This window comes from Cervus elaphus, chromosome 30 (genome assembly GCF_910594005.1).
Source record: "Cervus elaphus chromosome 30, mCerEla1.1, whole genome shotgun sequence".
NCBI classification, from domain to species: Eukaryota; Metazoa; Chordata; class Mammalia; order Artiodactyla; family Cervidae; genus Cervus; species Cervus elaphus.
Window position 1 is genome coordinate 41,740,963 of NC_057844.1, and position 23,472 is coordinate 41,764,434.

The window sequence follows — 23,472 nt, forward strand, 5'->3', positions numbered from 1 at the left end:
AGGAAAATCGAATAGACAGAGAAGCCTGGCAGGCTACAGTCCATGGGATCTCAAAAGAGTCAGACACAACTTAGGGACTAAACAACAACAACAAAAGAACATAAAACATTAGCTGCCCCCAGAGAAATTAAGTTTTTTCAAGCAAAAATTCCAAGTCAGGAAACTAGAAAATTTGGAATCTATTGCATAGTGTCCAGATTGGTTTTTTGGTTGGGTCTATTTTATGAATCATTTCATTTTTTTAACATGTAATTTGAAAATTTAAAATAAACAATAAACCAATTGTTTGACTGGCCACATGTACAGGATATGATGTTATCCAGACTGACACTTCAAAATTATCTGTTAAGCTAGCCTATCTGATACTTAAAAATTATAACACATTTCACCTTGAAATGTACGTTCCCAGAGAGTCATCCTTCAAAGAAGAATGGAATGATCGGACTGGAAAAGCCAATATAAGTTATCTCATTTCATCCTGAATATTTTGCCTTTTGTGACGCCAAAGGGAGCAGTCATTTTAATCTTTAATGATCAATGCCTTGTTAAATTATGTTATAACATAATGGTAATAAAATTTCTAACTTTAAAATATATAAACCAAAATCAAAACACTTTTATAAATATGAGTATCATGCTGTGAATTATAACTTTAACATTTTTATTAGCAGATGACTTTAAAATGTAATTAGATAGGGACACTTTTGATTCTGTAATTTTTATGTTTCTAGGGTGTTAACATAATGAGTTTCCATTTATTTTATAATTAGAAAAAAGAGAAATGTATGGGGAACTATGTGAGTTTTACAATCTTCTACTAGCACTTCACATAGTAAAGAGCATAAATATATAATTTTGAAAAAAATTAGAACTGAAAGTCTTTATTGTGAGATCTTGCATTAATATTGCTTTAGATTTAAGCAATCTGGAAATTCTATTTTGTAATTAGAGAAAATGGGAATTGTTCCTGAAGCTGTATTCAATTTGAAGGTCATTTTAAGGATTCAGCTTTTACAGTAATTCTGGACTTAGCCAGGTTGTACCAATGAGAATGATATCCATGGCCCAGAGGCAAACACTGAGGAGAAAAATAAACAGAAATTTATAAAATAAAATTTTTAAAAAAATCTCTGGGAGAGCATGATACATTATGTTTTTGACCTAAGAAAGTTTTAGAATGAAGACTATTTGTTGAAGGACAAATATGGAAAGAATCCATGGCAAAAATGTTATTTTTTCTAACAGAAAATAAACTATCCAGAGACCTAACAAAACTCAACCAACCACAGGGGGCCATTCAGTCTGAGACAGATTCCTACAGCTAGAGAAGCAGAACTAAAGTCAGTCAAAGGCCAGAGATCCAATCAGAGAAATGTCAGTTTGAAAAATGGTGAGGAAAAGTAGCATGCAAGCCAGGAGTTTCAGAAACTCCTTGGCATTTGCCTGGATAAAAAATGTAAAGGCTCCAGCAGAGCTTCCATTTTCTTTGTAGATGGATAGATTAAGGAAAGAACTGGCATGTAATGATGAAGCTGGGGAGACAAGTGAAGAGGTAGCATTGTGATGTGAAAAGAAGGGATCCAGAGCACATATGGAGGACATGGTCTTCATTTTATCAGATGACAAGGTTAAACACACAGAGCAAGACAGGAAAGTCCTGATAGAAAACTTCTGTTTTATAAGGAATTATGAGAAAAACAAAAATAATAAGCTAGAAATGGGGAAGCAATCATGAGGGAAGGAAAGTACTGATAAAAGTGCTAAGTTGAGTATCATTGAGGGGGGATGAAAACTGGAACTAGTGAAGAAAAGCAGTAATATCACCAGGCAGTGTTGAAAAACTTTAAATGTGTTTTTCAAGCTACATGTCCCAACACAGAGAAAGAAGTTGCATTTATACAAGAGAATGTAAAAGAAGGAAAGGAAAGCACAAATTTAAGTATTTATAATTAACCTGAAATCTAAATTAGATGAAAGAGAGAATAAAGAAAACTCACAACTAAAGAATTCAGAAAAGTTTGGTTTTTTTTGTTTTTTTTTTTTTTTAGAGCAACTTGACTCAGTTGGGTGTTTTTTTTTTTTTTTTTTTTTTTTTTTTTTTTTTTGGGGCGCCCGCCGCCGCCGCCATGCTGCCCGGCCAGCGCGCGCACAGCGGGCGGGGGCGGGGCCCCAGTTGGGTGTTTTGATTGGCTGAATGTTAAGAGTATTTACCCCATGGTTTAGAAAAACCTCTAATAAACTCTGTAACTCAATACAGCTTCCCAGTAATGTAAGTGAATTTCCAATTCATGGTGAAAGATGTGAAGCTTCATTTGAGAACATAATTGATTGAACAGCAAACTAAACACCAAATAGAGTGCTTTATTACTATTAATGCTACCGCTTTTATTATTTGGCCCTACAGATAAACTTGTTTGAAGCTAAATTTCATGCTGAGGTACTACAATCTTGATTAATGTAATAATAAAAACCAAGAGTTCTTTTTTGGGGGGTGGGTGGGTCAAGATCCTGGGTTGGGAATTCAAAATAAGGCATTAGCTCTGTGATCCATTTTATGGATTTTAGACCACAAAGATCTTCTTTTAATGTGAAATATAGACTATATGCTATTCAGTTTCTTGCTAATGATGTCAAATTTGATTTCTCTGCATCCAAGTACTCTTGAAAGTCTGCTGATGCAGCTGATATCTGAGTTCATGAGAAATGTTTGATCTTGTTGTCACCAAATTTTCCAGGATGCATCCTTCTATTAAGTCAGCTGATTGGAAATAATATACCTGAAACACACCTCTCTGTCCCACCTCCACTTCAGACTGTCTCTACTGAACAGTTGTAATTTGTGCTCAGTCTTCATCCAGAGGAGCTAGTACATCAGGAAAAAGAGAAATGTCTCTCACTGGGAGAATGTGATTGATTTTGAACTCACTGCACCCTGTACAGAAGTTTCTATGGCATACCTCTATAAGAAGCTTACTATTGGGAGGGTTCATTTCTCTTGATGATATGGTCTGGTTTGGGCTACTTGATGATGAAAGTTCTCTTACATATTAGTTTAATTCTTTGCCCTCTCTGCTCAGTTCCTAACCTTTTCTCCTCAGCTTATATTATTTTTTCTTTTTTTGTTTTGCCTATTCTCTTTTTTTCTAGTTAATTTTGTAAACAAAGATCTACCTATAAGCTGTATAGTAAACTATAAGATTCAATTAACATAGTCAAATTAATTATATTTGTCTATTTTGTATCATATTTTATAGCAATTTTGGTATCATTAATCATTATGGGACTTCTGGCATATTTTATGGGGAATTTCAGGTACTAAGTCTCCTAAATACATGAAATAGTAGTCCATTAAATATAACCTACTTGCTATTTGAGTTTAAGGTGGTAACTGTGACTTGGCCTCAATCATGGACATTTAAGTAATTATGCTCTGTGAAATGAAGAAAGACAAGAGTTTACCTTATGGTACTCACAGTACTTAAACCAGTGCTTTCCATTTTCATCTTGTAATTTCTCTTTGTAAGAGTAGACTTAGATGATTCAAGTTTTTATTTACTTATATCTGTATGTGTAGTGGTTTAACAAGAATTTGAAAATTCAAGGCCCACTGAATAAAAACAATGATATTAAGTTATAGAGATAAATATAAATATCCTATAAAGTTACATCTGAAAAAATGTTTAATTTTATGTGGAATTAAAACATGCAGGAAATGAGAAATCAGCCAAATATTAATAACATATTTTATATTTTTTTCAAATTTATATCTAATCTAAACTATAATACCATGAGACTAATTTGAAAACAAAACTGAAACAAATCAGGATGGTTTTCTTCAATTCCTAGTCTCATGTTCCACAGGGAACTGATCACATATATTTGTTATTGTTTTCAGGTTTCAGACTCCAAATTTCTAAATAACACGTTCTCAGGCTTCTCTCATGGCTCAGTGGTAAAGAATCCACCCGCCAATTCAAGAGATAAGAGTTCAATTCCTGGTCCAGGAAGATCCCACATATACCGGAGAAGCTAAGTCCGTGTGCCACAGCTGCTGAGCCTGTGCTCTAGATCCTGAGAACCGCAACTATGAAGCCTACGTGCTGCAACTCCTGAAACCCGTGCACCTTAGAGCCTATGTTCCACAGCAAGAGAAGCCACAGCAATGAGAAGCCCATGCACTGCAACTAAAGAGTAGCCTCTGCTTACCGCAACTAGAGAAAAGCCCATGCAGCAATAAAGAGCCAGCACAGCCAAAGAGAAATAAATAAATAAATTTAAAAGTAAATAAATAAATAACGTATTCTCTCTCCTTCATTCTCTCCCACCCACCTATGGTGTCATTTGCCACTTTTCTTTTTTCCAGTTTTAGATATTATAATTGTTCATTGTTTGTGTCTAATATAGACATTAGAAGATTAGCATTAAAAACATTTTCTCATATTCAACTCTATATTTCCCCTTCTGCTATATTCCCATTACAATTAGATTAGAATTTGTAGTTCAATCTATATTTGGCTTTCATATTATTATGATTTGCATTTTAGACCAACTGACATGCATAATATATTTGCATTTTGATTTTTGGTACAGTTTTAGCTTTTCTTCATCATTCATTTTTGTTGTTGTTCAGTCACTAGTCATATCTGACTTTTTGTGATCCCATGGACTGCAGCATGCCAGACTTTGTTGTCCTTCACTATCTCCCAGAGTTTGCTCAAATTCATGTCCATTGCTGTAAGAAGTCCACTGCAGTATTCTTGCCTGGAGAATCCTATGGACAGAGGAGGCTGGTGGGTTACAGTTCATAGGGTCACAAAAAGTTTGACATGACTGAAGTGACTTAGCATGCCCACATGCATGTCCATTGAATCAGTGATGCCATCCCCACCTGTTTGCCATTTTTTCCCCACCTGTTTGTCTTGAAGTTATGGGACCAGAAGCCATATTTTTCACTTACTAACTTTATTGTCCCACTCTTTGGGACCCCATGGGCTGTAGCCTGCTAGGCTCCTCTATCCATGGGACTTCTCCAGAAGACAATACTGGAGTGGGTTGCCTTTCCCTTCTCCAGGGGGATCTTCCTGACCCAGGGATCAAACCCAGATCTCCTGCACTGCAGGCAGATTCTTTACCATCTGAACCATGGATAGATGGGGAAACAATGGTAACAGTGAGAGACTTTATTTATTGGGCTCCAAAATCACTGCAGATGGTGACTGCAGCTATGAAATTAAAAGATCCTTGTTCTTTGGAAGAAAAGCTATGACCAAACTAGGCAGCATATTAAAAAGTGGAAACATCACTTTGCCGACAAAGGTCCATCTAGTCAAAACTCATTTTTCCAGTAGTCATGTATGGATATGAGAGTTGGACTATAAAGAAAGCTGAGCGCCGAAGAATTGATGCCAGTTCATCCTAAAGGAAATCAGTCCTGAATATTCATTGGAAGGACAGATGCTGAAGCTGAAATCCCAATACTTTGGCTACCTGATGCCAAGAACTGACTCATTAGAAAAGACCCTGATGCTGGGAAAGATTGAAGGCAGAAGGAGAAGGGGATGACAGAGGATGAAATGGTTGGATGGCATCACCAACTCAATGGACATGAGTTTGAGTAAGCTCAGGAGTTGGTGATGGACAGGGACGCCTGGCATGCTGCAGTCCATGGGTTTGCAAAGAGCCAGACATGACTGAGTGACTGAACTGAACTGAACATTATTTGTTCTGTGTACCATGATTATTTCAATCCCTTGCTCACTGTTTCCTAGCTTTATATTTCCCCTTTGTAGCTTAATCATGTTCCCTCAGAGTATGCAATGCTTCATCTCATTTTCTTTCATTTTCTATTCTATTCTTAAGACATTCCATGACAGTTTGATTCCTGATAATTTTCTTTCTTTTCCCTTTTTGTCTACCTGCTTCTCTGGTATATTTTACTTATCATTATATTTTTTTAGAACTATTACTTAATGTGTCTTGGCAAGAAGTATTTTTTCTTTTTAATTTTTACATTTTAAAATTGTTATGGGTGTTCATTGGGGTTTATTAATCTGGAAGAATTTCTCCTTCACTTCTGAGACATTTTGTTAATTTTCTTCTCTGCTATCATGTTGTTCTCAAGCTCTTTTTATTTTCTTCTCAGAATGTTTATTTTGATTATATGCTTAAAACAGCAATGTGTGATTTAGTTCATTAGTGAAATAATCACATTTTGAGTATTTTTTATATATTTGCCTTTATCTAAGTTCTTATTTTCTATTTGTGTGTCTCAGTCACTTCCTTCCTTGTTTGGAATTTTTCTTCATATTAGGTGATTGTTGACTCCTTGTTCATGTATGAGAATCAAACACTGAAATGGTATTTGAAGCTGTGTGTGTGTGTGTGGAGGTGGAGGAGACCTTTTACGTGTGACCTGTCTGTAGGCCGACTGGGCAGCATACTGACCATTTCATAAATGACTCTCAGGATTGGCATTTTTAGGATTTTTCTCTCTAGCAAGATAATTTTCCCCAGAGAGAAGTTCTGCATTCTCCTACAGTGATTATAAATCTAACACCAGGATTTGGGAGGAGAGCAGGGAAAGCAACACTAGCTGCATAATTTAAGGATTCTTTGTTAAAAAAAATTATTAGGACTTATAAGGAAGCAAGAACAGAGTTTTAAATTGAGAGTAGGACTCTTCTCAGTGTGGGCTCCCTGTGACTACACAAGTCCCTTGCCTCTGAAGCCAACTCAGAAGGACCAAACATCAGGGCAGACATCTCACTGTTGAGTATTCAGATTTTCACATAATCCCTGTGGTTACTTGATGTTCAACAGACCAGAGACTCTCTGTTTCCATCTCTCCAGAGCTAACTTTCCTGTTTCCTACTGGCAAGTGCCAAGGACCAAATTTTGGCTATAGGGGCAAATAGAGGGGAAATATTCTGAAGTCTAGTGGTCTTAATAAAGTCTTTCAACAAATGATTCAGCTTTCAGTCCCAGGAAGATGATTTTAATTCACTCACTTAAACAGAAATTGGACTTTTACTTTAACTCAGTGTTTAAAAAAATCTACAAAATTTGTCTTTAAAAATGTATTCTATGTTACAAAACCATAAGATTTATTTTTACAAAACAGTTTATTTCTCTCCCTCTCTGTTCTTTGATCTTCTCTAACTGAAATAGTGTTTAGAGAAAATTTAAATTATTTCCTTTATTTTATAAATGAATAATTAAAACAGCTAATTGAGAGGAATTCAATTGACACACACAGCCAAAGAATGCCACAACTTTTAAAGATTATAAAGAGTATGATATCTAATGCTTAATTATCTATCATCTATCTAATATATCTATCATAAAAGGTATACCTTCATTGAAAATTTTAGACATCAGAGAATGTTTGTCTGCTTGAAAGAAAAGCATACACACACAGTAAAACAATGCCTTTTATAAGAATTCAAAAATCACTTTTGATTGATAATTGGAAGTCAGGATCATGGGTTTAGCATTATATTCTGATGCAATAAAATGAGCATTCTAGAAATTGGTAATGCTTAATTTTTAATATACAAAGAAATTTATTCTTTTACAAAAATAATAAGTAAAAATAAATTATTTTGAAACAGTTTATATTTACTGTGTGTTTGTGTCTTTTTATAAATATTTGGATTATTATCTCTAGTTCACAAGTACAGAAAACTCTTACTATGACATACTATATATTTTCCTAACATCTTTTCCAAAATTTCCAATAAATGAATACCTATCCCTTTACAGAATAGAATCACAACAGCAATAATAAAACAATGACATTAGCTGAGTTAAATGAACTTAATTTGATTTTATGAATATTTTCTTATATACTTGTAAAATCTGAATGAGCCTAGACAGAAGAATATCATCATTCATTTTATTTGTAGAATATAAATATTTAATTCTTGTATTAAGTTTTAGATACTGAAAAATTTTTCTCTGAAACTATTGCTCAGGAAAACAATATGTGCTTCTTAAGTTTCATTATTTCAGCATTCATGTTCAATTTACATAAGTAATCCAGGTAAGTCAGTCTTATTCTTGAGACTGTCTTATTGTGTTTTAGTAATAAAAAGAATTATTCATTTTGCAGTATTTTTTGAAACATGAAGACCAAGGTAGAACTTCTTGGCATTTTCTTTCCACTATTTTAGGAAGTTTTTTCCATGTACAGAATGAAATCTAGTGCTTTTTGAAGTCAAGCCTTGCATTGCTATGTTATTTTAGAAAGAAGCTCAGCTGGTGTTTGTTCAGTGGGATGATCTGGCATAGCAGTGTTAAAAATGAACTATGACAGGTGATCTTAAACACTGATAGACCAAAAAAGACAGGTTTTTGTTGTCAGTTTACCTTTTATACATATACAACTCAAGGCAAGGATTTCCATCTCAAATATAAAATTATATTTTTATCACATATTTGACAATGTTTCCTTTTCCATCTCATCAGAAAAGAATTCTTCTTAATTTAATGCAGCACTATTTTGGGTTTTGAAGTTAAAATATGCACCATCCTCAACTGCTTACTTAGATGCAAGAATATCCCCTATTCCTCTCTCACCAATACATATGGACTTTATGTCAAGGTAACAAAATATAGATATGGCAACTTAATTAGAATCATGGCTCCTTTTACATTTTTCTAAATTCTTACTGTTACATTTATGATACTTACAAAAATATGCTGAATGTTATAAAAGTTATTCAGAAATTATTTTAATGCTAGAAATTTAGCTGCATAAATCACCACCAGATGAGGGATAGATAAAAGAGAAGAGGCTAGTATATATTGAATTATTATTTGGTATTATGGCCTTCACATAGATTATCATATTTAATTTTAATTAAATCACTGAGAAAAATATGGTTGTTATTGTTATAATTATTATTGATAAAGGAAATAGAGACTCAGGTAAGTAACATGCACACATAAATGAGGTAGCAAAAATCAAGTCTAGATTACAAATCCAAGATATTCCAACTTTGAAGCTTGGTGTATCTTCCAGTTAGAATGTTGAAGGATGGTGAAGAAGAATAGAAAGGATGAGGTTGGAAGTTAAAGAAACAATTAGAAAGGATTCATAAAGGGGACATAAGAGATCAGATGGTTAAGATTTAAATATGGTAAGATCTTGCTATATGGTGAAAGAGAAGTGTTTTTTTTTTTTTTTTAATGATGCATTCTTGGGCAATATGAGGAAAATAAATCTGTTTTAAAGTCAAAGGAGGTTGTTATGTATTAGATAGGGCCAGAAGATAGTTGGCAAAACTTTCAAACTTCTCAGTGGACATCTGCTAATATGCTGCTCCAAATACAAATCCTGTAATGACTTTAAAGGAAAAGTTGTTTCTGGAGGACAAAAAGACATGTTAGAATATACAGAAAAACTAGAGAGAATGGGCTCAGTCATCAGACAGCATGACAGAGTAACCTGATTTAGACAGAAGTGGGAGTCCACTATGTCTAGTATAACTATACTCATCCCAAATTTAAGGAATATATATATTTCACTTATTAAGTGAGCAAAATGTCAAGTGAATAGTATACGTCATTTATTTATTCAGGTTCCAGTAAATAGAGTTCACACCGTATATAAGAATATTTTAAATAAACATATTTCAAGTAAAGGCACTACAATATTGTAAAGTAATTAGCCTCCAACTAGTAAAAATAAATGAAAAAAAAAAAAGGAGCTGATTCAAAAATGCATACATGGTGTGTGGAAAAATAGAGTAGTCTAGTACTAGTACTAGGAAATATTTTGCTAGCCCTAAGTCTAAAGGACCATGATCAGGGAAGGGTTAAAGGAAACAAAATGAAGGAAAGTTTGTCTTAAAAGGAGCATTGACTTTCACTTGAGACATGGCCAACTAAAATGGTCTCAGAGGGAGGTACCTTTTGGGGAATTAATACCTTGACCTAACTTTCCTTTCACTCTTCTGTCTGCTTTAGTGACTCCCCATTAGCTGAACCCTACTAGAAATCTAAAAAAGAAAGAAAATCTATTTTAAGTAGAGAGCATGCTGGAGACGCATAGGGTACAGGGAAGTAAGCAAAAGATACCTAGAATAGTAACTGTGCCTGTCATTGCCATGTCTGCTCTAAATGCTTCTAGAGTTTATATCTCTATATTTTCTGAATAATTCTTTCATATCATCTTCTCCCTTCAAAACTTTTCATGCCTTATGTCCAGTCTTCATGTGTAGGGCTGTTTACATGGATTTCTATTTCACTGATAAAATTAGAGCAATCAGAAGTGAACTCCTATGTGGGGTGGGATCAAGATGGTAAAGTAAAAAGACCCTGAACTTATGACCCTCCAGGAACACATCAAAATTACAACTACATACAGGACAACTCTCACGGAGATTGACCTAAGGACTAGAAGAACAGCTCTTTCACAACAAAGGCTATAAAGAAAGAATTACAAGGAGTCTGGTTGGAAGGGAGGAGACATTATCAACTTGCAATCCATACATCTAGTGGGTGACCCAGAAGAGGAGGGGAGTATTACAGACTTGGGGATCCTGACTATGGAGTGAAGAATATGAGCCCATTAGGAGGCATACAACCCTGGACCAGCACAGGAAAGATAAGCCCCCTATCTGACTTGAGAATCAGTGGGGTTTACTGGAGGACTGTGGGAAACTGAGACTGTACATGCATAGACTTGCTTGCTCCTAGTCCCAGCACAGAGATAGCTATTGAAATCTCTCTTATGTTCTGATCAACCTTCCAGGAACACTTCAGTGAAACTTCCAGCCCACACCAGGATCCTCCTCCAGTCCCTTTTGCTCTGACACTGATCCCTCATAGTGGGGAGAGTGCTATTGTTATCATGTGCATATGCATTGGGGAAAAAGTGAAGCCAGCTCAGAGGTGTAGCTCCAAATCATCGCGCACTGACTCTACCTCTGACCAAGGTGGAGGCTGCCATCACAACAGGTAGAAGTCTCAGTTACTTAGGACTCGTGCTCCAGTGCCTACTCTATTGGCCCTACTTTCCCAGTAGACTAACAACCATCAATGAGTTTGAGAGTAGCAACCACTCCTGCTCCAGTCCTGTAGCCCCTGGCCCTAATCCCTCAGTAGGGTAGCAGCCATCACTGAGCAACCACCATTGGGCCTCCCTGATCATGCTTGACTTCTACTCTAGCCCTCTATGCCAGCCCTGCCTCCTGCCTAGGTGCAACTGCCCGCACACCCCTGGGAGAAGATGCAGCCCATTCTCACTTCATATCCAGCTCTCCCAAGTGACTGGACATATGCAGACTGCATAGGGATGCTCACACACAGACACATCAAGACACTATAGGTAATTGGCTTTTATCATTTCTTAGAGAAAAACAGGGCAAGTTAATTAAATGAGAACACAGAGGAATATGTTTCAAACTAAAGAATAACAAAATACCTCAAGAGAAAAAGCTAATGAAATAGAGATAAATAATTTACCAGGAAAATAGTTCAAATAATAATAATAATGTTCACTGAACTCAGGGAAAGAGTAGAGGAACACAGTGAGAATTTCAATAAAGAAATACAAATATTTTAAGGAAATAGAGCTGAAGAATAAAATAACTGAAGTAAAAAAAATACACTGTAAGGAATTAATAGCAGATTGGTTGATACAGAATAATGCATAAACATTCTGGAAGATAGAATAGTAAAAAATATTTAGCAAAAAGAACAAAAAGAAAGAAAAATTAAGATGAAGATAGTTCAAGGTAACTTAAGGCAATATCAAGCATACCGACATTAACATTACAGGGGCTCCAGAAAGAGGAGAAAGGAATGCAAATTGTATTTGAGGAAATTATATATGAAGATTTTCAGAACCTTAAAAAGGAAACATATTCAGGTCTAGAATGCACAAAGAGTTTCAAACTGTTCAGTTCAGTTCAGTTGCTCAGTCATGTCCAACTCTTTGCAACCCCATGGACTGCAGTTGCCAGGCTTCCCTATTCATCACCAACTCCTGGAGTTTACTCAAAGTCATCCAACCATCTCATCCTCTGTTGTCTCCTTCTCTTCCTGCCTTCAACTTTCCCAGCATCAGGGTCTTTTCAAATGAGTCAGCTGTTTGCAGCAGGTGGCCAAAGTACTGGAGTTTCAGCTTCAACATCAGTCCTTTCAATGAATATTCAGGACTGATTTTCTTTAGGATGGACTGGTTGGTTCTTCTTGCAGTCCAAGGGTCTCTCAAGAGTCTTCTCCAACACCACAGTTCAAAAGCATCAATTCTTCAACATTCAGCCTTTTTTATGGCCCAACTCTCACATCCATGTGTGACCACTGGAAAAACCATAGCTTTGACTAGAAGGACCTTTGTTGGCAAGTAATGTCTCTGCTTTTTAATATGCTGTCTAGGTTGGTCATAACTTTCCTTCCAAAGAGCAAGCATCTTTTAATTTCATGGCTGCAGTCACCATCTGCAGTGATTTTGGAACCCAAAAAGATAAAGTCTTTCACTATTTCCATTGTTTCCCCATGTATTTGCCATGAAATGGTGGGACTAGATGCCATGATGTTAGTTTTCTGAATGTTGAGTTTTAAGCCAATTTTTTCACTCTCCTCTTTCACTTTCATCAAGAGGCTCTTCAGTTCTTCTTCACTTTCTGCCATAACAATGGTGTCTTCTGCATATCCAAGGTTACTGATATTTCTCCTGGCAATCCTGATTCCAGTTTCTGCTTCATCCAGCCCAGTGTTTCTCATGATGTACTCTGCACATAAGTTAAATAAGCAGGATGGCAATATACAGCCTTGACGTACTACTTTCCCGATTTGGGACTAGTCTGTTGTTCCATGTCCAGTTCTAACTGTTGCTTCCTGACATGCATACTGATTTCTCAAGGGGCAGGTCAGGTAGTCTGGTATTCCCATTTCTTTCAGAATTTTCCACAATTTGTGGTGATCCACACAGTCAAAGGCTTTGGCATAGTCAATAAGTAAGGCAGAAATATGTTTATTTTCTGGAACTCTTTTGCTTTTTGGATGATCCAGCAGATGTTGGCAATTTGATCTCTGGTTCCTCTGCCTATTCTAAATACAGCTTGAATATCTAGAAGTTCATAGTTCACGTACTGTCCAAATAAAATGGACCCAAATATAACCACACCAAGACAAATCATATTTAAAATGGCAAAAGTTAGAGATAAAGACAGAAGCTTTAAAAACAATAAGAGAGAAGCAAAGAGTCATATAAAATGGAAGCTTCATAATGCTATTAGTTGACTTGTCAATGGAACTTTGCAGGCCAGAAGGGAGTGGCATGATTTACTTAAAATGCTGAAAGGAAAAGCCTGCAACCTTAAAACACTCTGACTAGCAAGGTTATCATTCAGAATTGAAGGGGAAATAAATAGTTTTCCATGCAAGGGAAAATGAAGAGATCATCACCACCAAGTTGAACTTACAAAAAAAAAAATATATATATATATATATATATATATAAGAGTCTTATTTAAGCAAAAAGATAAAGGTCATAACAAGAACTGGGAAAATATATGAAGGAACAAAATCATTGATAAAAAATATTTATATGTATATAGATAGATAGATAGATATAGATATAGATATGTGTGTTAGTCACTCAGTTGTGTCCTTCTCTTTGTGACCCCATGGGTTGTAGCCTGCCAGGCTCCTCCGTTTATGGAATTCTCCAGGCAAGAACACTGGAGTGGGTAGCCATTCCCTTCTCCAGGGAATATTCCTGACCCATGGACTGAACCCAGGTCTCCCACATTGCAGGCAGATACTTTACCATCTGAGACAACAGGGAAGCCCATATATATATATATATACTTTTTTTCTATTCATATATATATTCTAAAATATATAATTTTCTTTATATACATAAAAAGAAAAATGTACTTCTTCAATCACTTATGTAAACTTATATATATATAAGTAAATAGTATATATATATAATAGATTATATATAAAGAAAAATATACATTTTCAATCACTTAAACTAGAATATATATATAAGTGAACTAGTATATGTATATATACACTAAATATATAATGCATATTAAAAAATACACTTTTCAATCACTTAAGTAAATCGGTGTAAACGTTAAAAGACAAAAATTATAAAATTAATTAGCTACAGTAAAGAGTTAAGGAATAGACATAAAGATGTAAATATGCCATAAAAACATAAAATGTTTGGGTAAGTAAAATGTAGATATTTTAGAAAGTGTTTGAGCTTAAATGATGATCTGCTTAAAATAGGTAGTATAATTATAGGTCAATATATATGAACTTTACAGTAACCACAGGTCAAAACCTACAATATGTGTACAAATACTAAATTATATAAACACAATATTAAATGAACCATCAAAAAAAAAATCAAAATAAATAAATAAATAAATGAGCCATCAAGCTACAGCAAAGAAAAGAGTGAAAGTGAAAGTGAAGTCGCTCAATCGTGTCTGACTCTTTGCGACGGCATTGGACTATAGCTTACCAGGCTCCTCCGTCCATGGGATTTTCCAGTCAGAATACTGGCTGCTGCTACCAAGTCGCTTCAGTGGTGTCCGACTCTGTGCGACCCCAGAACCGGCAGCTCTCCAGGCTCCTCCATCCCCGGGATTCTCCAAGCATGAATACTGGAGTGTGTTGCCATTTCCTTCTCCAGGAGACCTTCCCCACCCAAGGAATGAACCCCGGTCTCCCGCATTGTAGGCAGATACTTTACCATCTGAGCTACCAGGGAAGTCAAGAAAAGAGTAAAATAAGTAAAAACAAAGAACAGAGAGGAACTAAAAAATAAAAAAAAGAGAGAGAGAAAGAGAAACAAGCAATAAAATAGCGATAAGTACCTATCAATAATACCGTTAAATGTGAGTGGAATAAACACTCCACTTAAAATTATAGGATGCATGGTCGGATTTAAACAAACAAACAAACAATATCCATCTATATGCTACCTATACAAGAAACTCATTTCAGAGCTAAAGGCACACACACATTTCAAATGAAGTGATGGAAATTATATTTTATGCTTATAGAAATGAAAAGAAACATGGAATATCAATATTTATATTAGTGAAAAAGTAGACTTTTAAGCAAAATCTATAATAAAAGACAGATAATAGTATTATATATTGATAGAGAGACCAATCCAAGGAGAGGATATAACATTGGTAAACATATATACCTAATACAGGAACAGTCAAATATATAAAGCAATAATAACACACATAAAGGGAAAAATGACAGTAGTAGAATAATAGTAGATTTTACACCCTACTTAAATCAATGGACTGATCATCCAGACAGAAAATCAATAAGGAAAGAGTGCTCTTAAATGACATATTAGGACAGATGGCCTTAATTATTATTTATAGGATGGACATTGCATCTAAAAGAAAAGTTACAATTGACATTACAAATAATCATAAGAGAATGCTCTGAATAGTTGCATACCAAAAGACTGGACAACCTAGAAGAAAAGGATAAACTCCTAGAAACACCCAATCTTACAAGATGGAATTAGGAAGAGATAGAAAATCTGAACAGAAGGATTACTGGTATTTAAATTAAATCAGGGATCAAAAATTTTCCAAAAAACAAAAGGGCACTTCACTGGGGAATTCTACTAACATTGAAAGAAGTGTTAATACCTGTCTTTCTCAAACAATTCCAAAATGTTGAAGTGGAGGGAATAGGTCTTAACTCATTCCATGATGCCAGAGTTACCATGATACTAAAATCAGAAAAAGACACTGCAGAAAAAAGGGAAAATTATATCTGTTATAAATGCAGATGTAAAATCATATACAAAATATTAGCAAGCCAAATTCAGCAACACATATGAAAATGTTTAGCTGGGATTATGCCAGGTATGTAAGGATATCAATATCCACAAATCAATGGATATATAATATTAAAGATAAAAATCATATGATAATCCCAATAGATAAAGAAAAATTTTTTGACAAAAGTCAATGTTTATTCATGGTAAAAACAAATTTGGTATAGAGTGAACATATCTCAATATATTAAAGGCCATTTAATAGAAGACCATGATTATACTCAAAGGTGAAAGGCTGAATTATTTTCTTCGACTGAGGGCAGGAGGAGAAGGGGACAACAGAGGATGAGATGGCTGGATGGCATCACCGACTCAATGGACATGGGCTTGGGCAGATCCCAGGAGTTGGTGATGGACAGGAAGGCCTGGCGTGCTGCAGTTCATGGGGTCCCAAAGGGTCAGACATGACTGAGTGACTGAACTGAACTGAAACAACTATGTGCAAAATAATCAGACTGGACTACTTACTCACACCATAATAATAATAATAATAATAATACTTAAAAAACCAAGATGGATTAAAGGTCTAAATGTAAGATCTGAAACTACCTCCATGAAGAAAACATAGGCATCACATTCTTACCATACACAAAAATAAACTCAAAATGGATTAAAGATCTAAATGTAAGACCAGAAACTATAAAACTCCTAGAGGAGAACATAGGCAAAACACTCTCCGACATAAATCACAGCAGGATCCTCTATGACCCAACTCCCAGAATATTGGAAATAAAAGCAAAAATAAACAAATGGGATCTAATGAAACTTAAAAGCTTTTGCACTACAAAGGAAACTGTAAGCAAGGTGAAAAGACAGCCTTCAGAATGGGAGAAAATAATAGCAAACGAAGCAATAGACAAAAGATTAATCTCAAAAATATACAAGCAACTCCTGCAGCTCAATTCCAGAAAAATAAATGACCCAATCAAAAAATGGGCCAAAGAACTAAACAGACATTTCTCCAAAGAAGACATACAGATGGCTAACAAACACATGAAAAGATGCTCAACATCACTCATTATCAGAGAAATGCAAATCAAAACCACAATGAGGTACCGCTACATGCCAGTCAGGATGGCTGCTATCCAAAAGTGTACAAGCAATAAATGCTGGAGAGGGTGTGGAGAAAAGGGAACCCTCTTACACTGTTGGTGGGAATGCAAACCAGTACAGCCACTATGGAAAACAGTGTGGAGATTCCTTAAAAAACTGGAAATAGAACTGCCATATGACCCAGCAATTCCACTTCTGGGCGTACACACTGAGGAAACCAGATCTGAAAGAGACACATGCACCCCAATGTTCATCACAGCACTGTTTATAATAGCCAGGACATGGAAGCAACCTAGATGCCCATCAGCACACGAATGGATAAGGAAGCTGTGGTACATATACACCATGGAATATTACTCAGCCATTAAAATGAATTCATTTGAATCAGTTCTAATGAGATGGATGAAACTGGAGCCCATTATACAGAGTGAAGTAAGCCAGAAAGATAAAGACCAATACAGTATACTAACACATATATATGGAATTTATAAAGATGGTAATGATAACCCTATATGCAAAACAGAAAAATAGACACAGATGTACCAAACAGACTTTTGGACTCTGTGGGAGAAGGCGAGGGTGGGATGTTTTGAGAGAACGGCATCAAAACATGTATATTATCAAGGGTGAAACAGATCACCAGCCCAGGTTGGATGCATGAGACAAGTGCTCAGGGCTGGTGCATTGGGAAGACCCAGAGGGATGGGGTGGGGAGGGATGTGGGAGGGGGGATCGGGATGGGGAACACATGTAAATCCATGAATGATTCATGTCAATGTATGGCAAAAACCACTACAATATTGTAAAGTAATTAGCCTCCAACTAATAAAAATAAATGAAAAAATATATGAAAAAAAATACAACATTCAAAAAACTAAAAAAAAAGAAAAAGAAGATTTAGGTCTTAGCAATATTATTTGCACCTGTCTTCTCAGGCAAGAGAAAAAAAGAATTTTTGTTTCAAATATGACTTAATCAAACTTAAAATATAACGTACAGCAAAGGAAATCATCAGAAAAATGAAAAGGTAACCCTTTGAATGGGATAAAATATTTGTAAAGCATATATCCAGTAAGGATTTAAAATTTTAAAAATGCATAAAGATCTCATACAATTCAACATCAAAAAAGACAACTCCCAGTTGAGAAATGGACAGAAGACCTGACTAGGGCTTTCTTCAAAGAAGACATACAGAGGGCCAACAGGCACATTAAAACTTCTCAACATCATCAATCATGAGATATGCAAATCAAAACCACAGAAACATCATCTCACACCTGTCAAAATGGTGATCATCACAAAGAAAAGAAATAACAAGTTTCAGCAAAGATGTGGAGAAAAGATGTCTTAGTATACTGTGTGTGGGAATATAATTTGGTATAGCCACTATGGAAAACAGTATGAAGATTACTCAAAAAATTAAAAATAGAATTACTATATGATCTAGAAATTACACCCTTGAGTATATATCTGAAGAAAATGGAAGCATTAATTTGAAAATAAATATACAACCCAGTCTTCATATCTACATTATTTCCAGCAGCCTATATCTGGAAGCAACTTTAGTGTTCATAAACTGATTAATGGATAAAGAAGAAGTGGTATGTATATAAAATGGAATATAAATCAGTCATCAAAAAAATAAATCTTGCCATTTGTGATAACACGGATGAACCTGGAGGTTATTATGCTTGGTGAAAAAAACAGAGAAATATAAATACTGTATATTCTCATTTATGTGTGGAATCTAAAAATTAAAACAAATGAGGTAATATAATAGAAAGAGACAGATATAGGGAACAAGCTAATCATCACTAGAGGGTAGAGAGGTTAAGGCTTGGGCATGATATGTAAAGGACATTAAGAGACACAAATTACTAAGACTGTAATAAACAAGTAACAAATATGTAATTACATATAATGTAAATATAAGTTCAGTTCAGTCACTTAGTCATGTCTGACTCTTTATGACCCCATGAATCACAGCACATCAGGCCTCCCTGTGCATCACCAAATCCTGGAGTCTACACAAACCCATCTCCATCGAGTCAGTGAAGCCATCCAGCCATCTCATCCTCTGTTGCCCACTTCTCCTCTTAGCCCCAATTCTTCCCAGCATTAGGGTCTTTTCCAATGAGTCAGCACTTCTCATGAGGTGGCCAAAGTATTGGAGTTTCAGCTTCAGCATCAGTCCTTCCAATGAACACCCAGGACTTATCTCCTAGAGGATACACTGGTTGGATCTCCTTGCAGTCCAAGGGACTCTCAAGAGTCTTCTCCAACACCACAGTTCAAAAGCATCAATTCTTCTGCACTCAGCCTTCTTCACAGTCCGACTCTCACAACCATACATGACTACTAGAGAAACCATAGCCTTGACAAGACAGACCTTTGATGGCAAAGTAATGTCTCTGCTTTTAAATATGCTGTCTAGGTTGGTCATAACTTTCACTCCAAGGAGTAAGCGTCTTTGAATTTCATGGCTGCAATCACCATCTACAGTGATTTTGGAGCCCCCAAAAATAAAGTCTGACACTGTTTCCCCATCTATTTCCCATGAAGTGATGGGATCAGATGCCATGATCTTAGTTTTCTGAATGTTGAGATTTAAGCCAAAGTTTTCACTCTCCTACTTCACTTTTATCAAGAGGCTTTTTAGTTCCTCTTCACTTTCTGCCATAAGGGTGGTGTCATCTGCATATCAGAGGTTATTGATATTTCTCTGGCAATCTTGAATCCAGCTTGTGCTTCTTCCAGCCCAGCGTTTCTCATGATGTACTCTGCATATAAGTTAAATAAGCAGGGTGACGATATACAGCCTTGACCTACTCCTTTTTCTATTTGGAACCAGTCCGTGTGATCAGATTCGCTAATTTTCTATGATTATGGTTTCAGTGTGTCTGCCCTCTGATGCCCTCTTGCAACACCTACTGTCTTACTTGGGTTTCTCTTACCTTGGACGTGGGTCTCTCTTCACAGTTGCTCCAGCAAAGTGCAGCCACTGCTCCTTACTTTGGACGAGGGGTATCTCCTCACGGCCGCCCCTCCTGACCTTGACCGTGGAGTAGCTCCTCTCGGCCCTCCTGCATCCGCGCAGCCACCTCTCCTTGATCGTGGAGTTGCTCTTCTCAGCCGCCGCTCCTGACCTTCCATGTGGGGTAGCTCCTCTTGGTCGAGCTTCTTTGCGGCCGCCGCACTTCTGCAACCAATATAGACAATATTTTATAACTTATATGGAGTATAAGCTATGAAAATATCCAACCACTATTTTGTACACACAAAAGTAGTATGATATTGTAAGTCAATTATACTTCAATTTAAAAAAAAGATAATTTTTACCAACTTTGTTTGCCACATACATCCCACTAATTGCAAGTGTGTATATGTTCTCTGTCATCCTTTCTGTCATCATGGATGCTATATTTTTTGTGTACCTGAGACCAAATCATTTATTTGTACATTATGGTTTGTGTTATTGTTTCTCAGGCATATCACTCTAAAAACTTTCTCTTTTTTCTCCATCATAAATTTCTCTATCCATACTAAATCAATTCCATCAATTTACAAGGATAAAGTTGATTTTATTCATTGAGGAAAATCATCTACTACAGGTTGAAAGATAGTTCTCCATGGATCTATTACAATTGTGCACTTGTGTACAAGTGTGTACAAAAGTGAAGCCCTGGGTGTTTGTTCCAGATGAGTTTTTCAAGGAAGTCTGTATAGGAATCAGCTTGGGAAAATAGAGTGTCTCCTGCTGGAATAAAGGGAGAACTTTTTTACAGCTATTTATTTATGTTATGCTAAAGCCTTTGACTGTGTGGATTGCAAGAAACTATGGAAAATGCTTAAAGAGATGGGAATACCAGACCATCTTAACTTGTCTCCTGAGAAAACTCTATGCAGGTCAAGAAGCAACAGTCAGAACCAGACATGAAACAGTGGATTGGTTCAAACTTGGGAAAGGAATACCACAAGGCTGCATATTGTCACCCTGCTTACTTGGCTCATATGTAGAGTATATCATGTAAAATGCTGAATTGGATGAATCACTAGCTGGAATCAAGATTGTTTGGAGAAATACCAATAACTGCAGATGTGCAGATGATACCACTCTAATGGCAGAAGGTGTGAAGAAATAAAGCGCCTCTGATGAGGGTGAAAGAGGAAAGTGAAAAAACTGACTTAAAACTCAACATTCAAAAAACTGAGATCATAGCATCTGCTCCTATCGCTTCATGGCAAATAGAAAGGTGGGGGAATGGAAACAGTTACAGATTTTATTTATTTGAGCTCCAAAATTACTGCTGAAAGTAACTGTACCCACAAAATTAAAAGGCTCTTGCTTCTTGGAAGGAAAGCTATGACCAGCCTAGACTGCATATTTCAAAGCAGAGACATCTCTTTGCTGTCAAATGTCTGTATAGTGAGTGCTATGGTTTTTCTGGTAGTTACGTACCAATGTGAGAATTGGACCTGAAAGAAGGCTGAGCACTGAAGAATGATGCTTTTGAATTGTGGTGCTGGAGAAGACTCTTTAGAATCCTTTGGACAGCAAGGAGATAAAGCCACCCAATCCTAAAAGAAATCAACCCTGGATATTCATTAGAGCACTGATGCTGAAGCTGAAGCTCCAATACTTTGGCCACCTGATGTGAAGAGCAGACTCACTGGAAGAGGCCCTGATGATGGGAAAGATTGAAGGCAAAAAGAGAAGGGGGTGGCAGAGGATGAGATGGTTAGATAACATCACCAACTCAATGGACATGACTTTGAGCAAACTCCAGGAGATACTGAAGGAAAGGGAAGTCTGGAGCTCTGCAGTCCATGGAGTTGTAAAGAGTTGGACACGACTTAATGACTAACCATATATGACTCAGGTCCCTTAAACTCAGACTTTTCTTTTCTTTTGGAACTCAAAGGACAGATCTGTTGAAAAGGTTGAAGCTACAACTACTTCTATTCTTATGAGTAATATATTATCTTTCATCTGTGACTCAATATTGGTAAGTCTTCTACTAGTATTTATGAAACTGCACTAAGTTAAATTGTAAGATTGCAAGGAAGGTAAAGTACAGACTCTTTTCATTGCTATCCATTTTATTTGTTTTATACACTCAATTATCTCATATCTTTTGCAACAAAACTCTTTGAAACTGTTACCTATATTTATGATCTCAAATTCCACTCCTCTCATTCTAATTGTATCACTCCATAGAAATCACTATTGAAATTGAACTTAAATTTGCTTAATCCAATAGTCACTTCTTAAATCTCATCTTTCACTATTTGTAACCAACATTTAATACATTTGATCACACTTTTTATCCAGTTTCAAGGTCTTTCTTCACTCAGCTTCCAGATCAATACCATTATGATCTCTATTCTTCCACTTTAAATGCCCGTTTTCAGTAGATTTCAGCAGATTTCTCATCACTTTTCTAAGATTCCATCTTTTACAATTAAATGGATTGGTCTTAAAACACTCTTTTCTTTCAACATGCAATTCCTTTAATGCTTACCTCTATTAGCATCAAGGTTTTAATTATTCGTAGACACTGAAAACCAGCATATTTTTATCTATAGACCAGATCTTTTCTTAAAATACACATTCACTTCCAACTGCTTGACACATTCATTTGGAAGTAAAATTGGTGTATCAAATTTAACACCTCTAAAACTATACTACTTGTTCCCCCCATAAGCCTATTCCTTTTGCAACATTTAATTCTGTATAATGTCAACCACATACTTTAAGTTGCTTAGGCCAAAAACCTTAAAATTTTCTTTAAAGTCTCTCTTTTTCTCTTGCCACAAATCCAATCTCTTCTCAAATTCCTTTGTCTCTAAATTAAATTATATATAGTCTATATATTCTCTTTCCACCTCCACTGCCACACCTTGTCTAAATCATCATGATCTATCTAGTTCACTGCAGTAACTTCCTAAAAGATTTCAATATTTCTGTTCTTATTTCTAAATATTATTCTCATTAAAGTAGCCAAAATAACTAGTATCCTATAAAATGAACATCTTTACTTCTGGGCTCAAAATTCTCTGTTAGATTTCCAATTCCTGCAAAGTATAAAACATAATCCTTACAGTGACCAAGAACATTTTTTACGTCATATTTTATCTTCTTTATTCTCTGACTCATTCTGCCTAATTTATGTTGGTTTCTTTGATGTTCCTCAAACACTTCAGGTATATTCCATCTTCAAAGTGCTGACGCTTCCTCCCCATAGACGCAAAGCTTATTCCCTTACATCACTTATGATCATGGCTCCAGTGTGTGTTTGCACCCTTTTTTCTTCCTTAGTTATACATAATTTCACATGATTTGTATTTTTACTTAAATATTAAGATCTACATGTAGGCTCTATAAGGAAATTATTTTCTCCTCAAAAACTCATTCTATAAGCCAATGACAAGCCACTTCACTTCTTGCCTGCCTAGAGTATTCCATGGACAGAGGATTCTGGCAGGCTACAGTTCATGGGGTTGCAAAGAGTTGGACATGATTGAGCACAAGGAACATTCTAGTCCTTAGAATATAATTGGTTCTCAGTAAATATTTG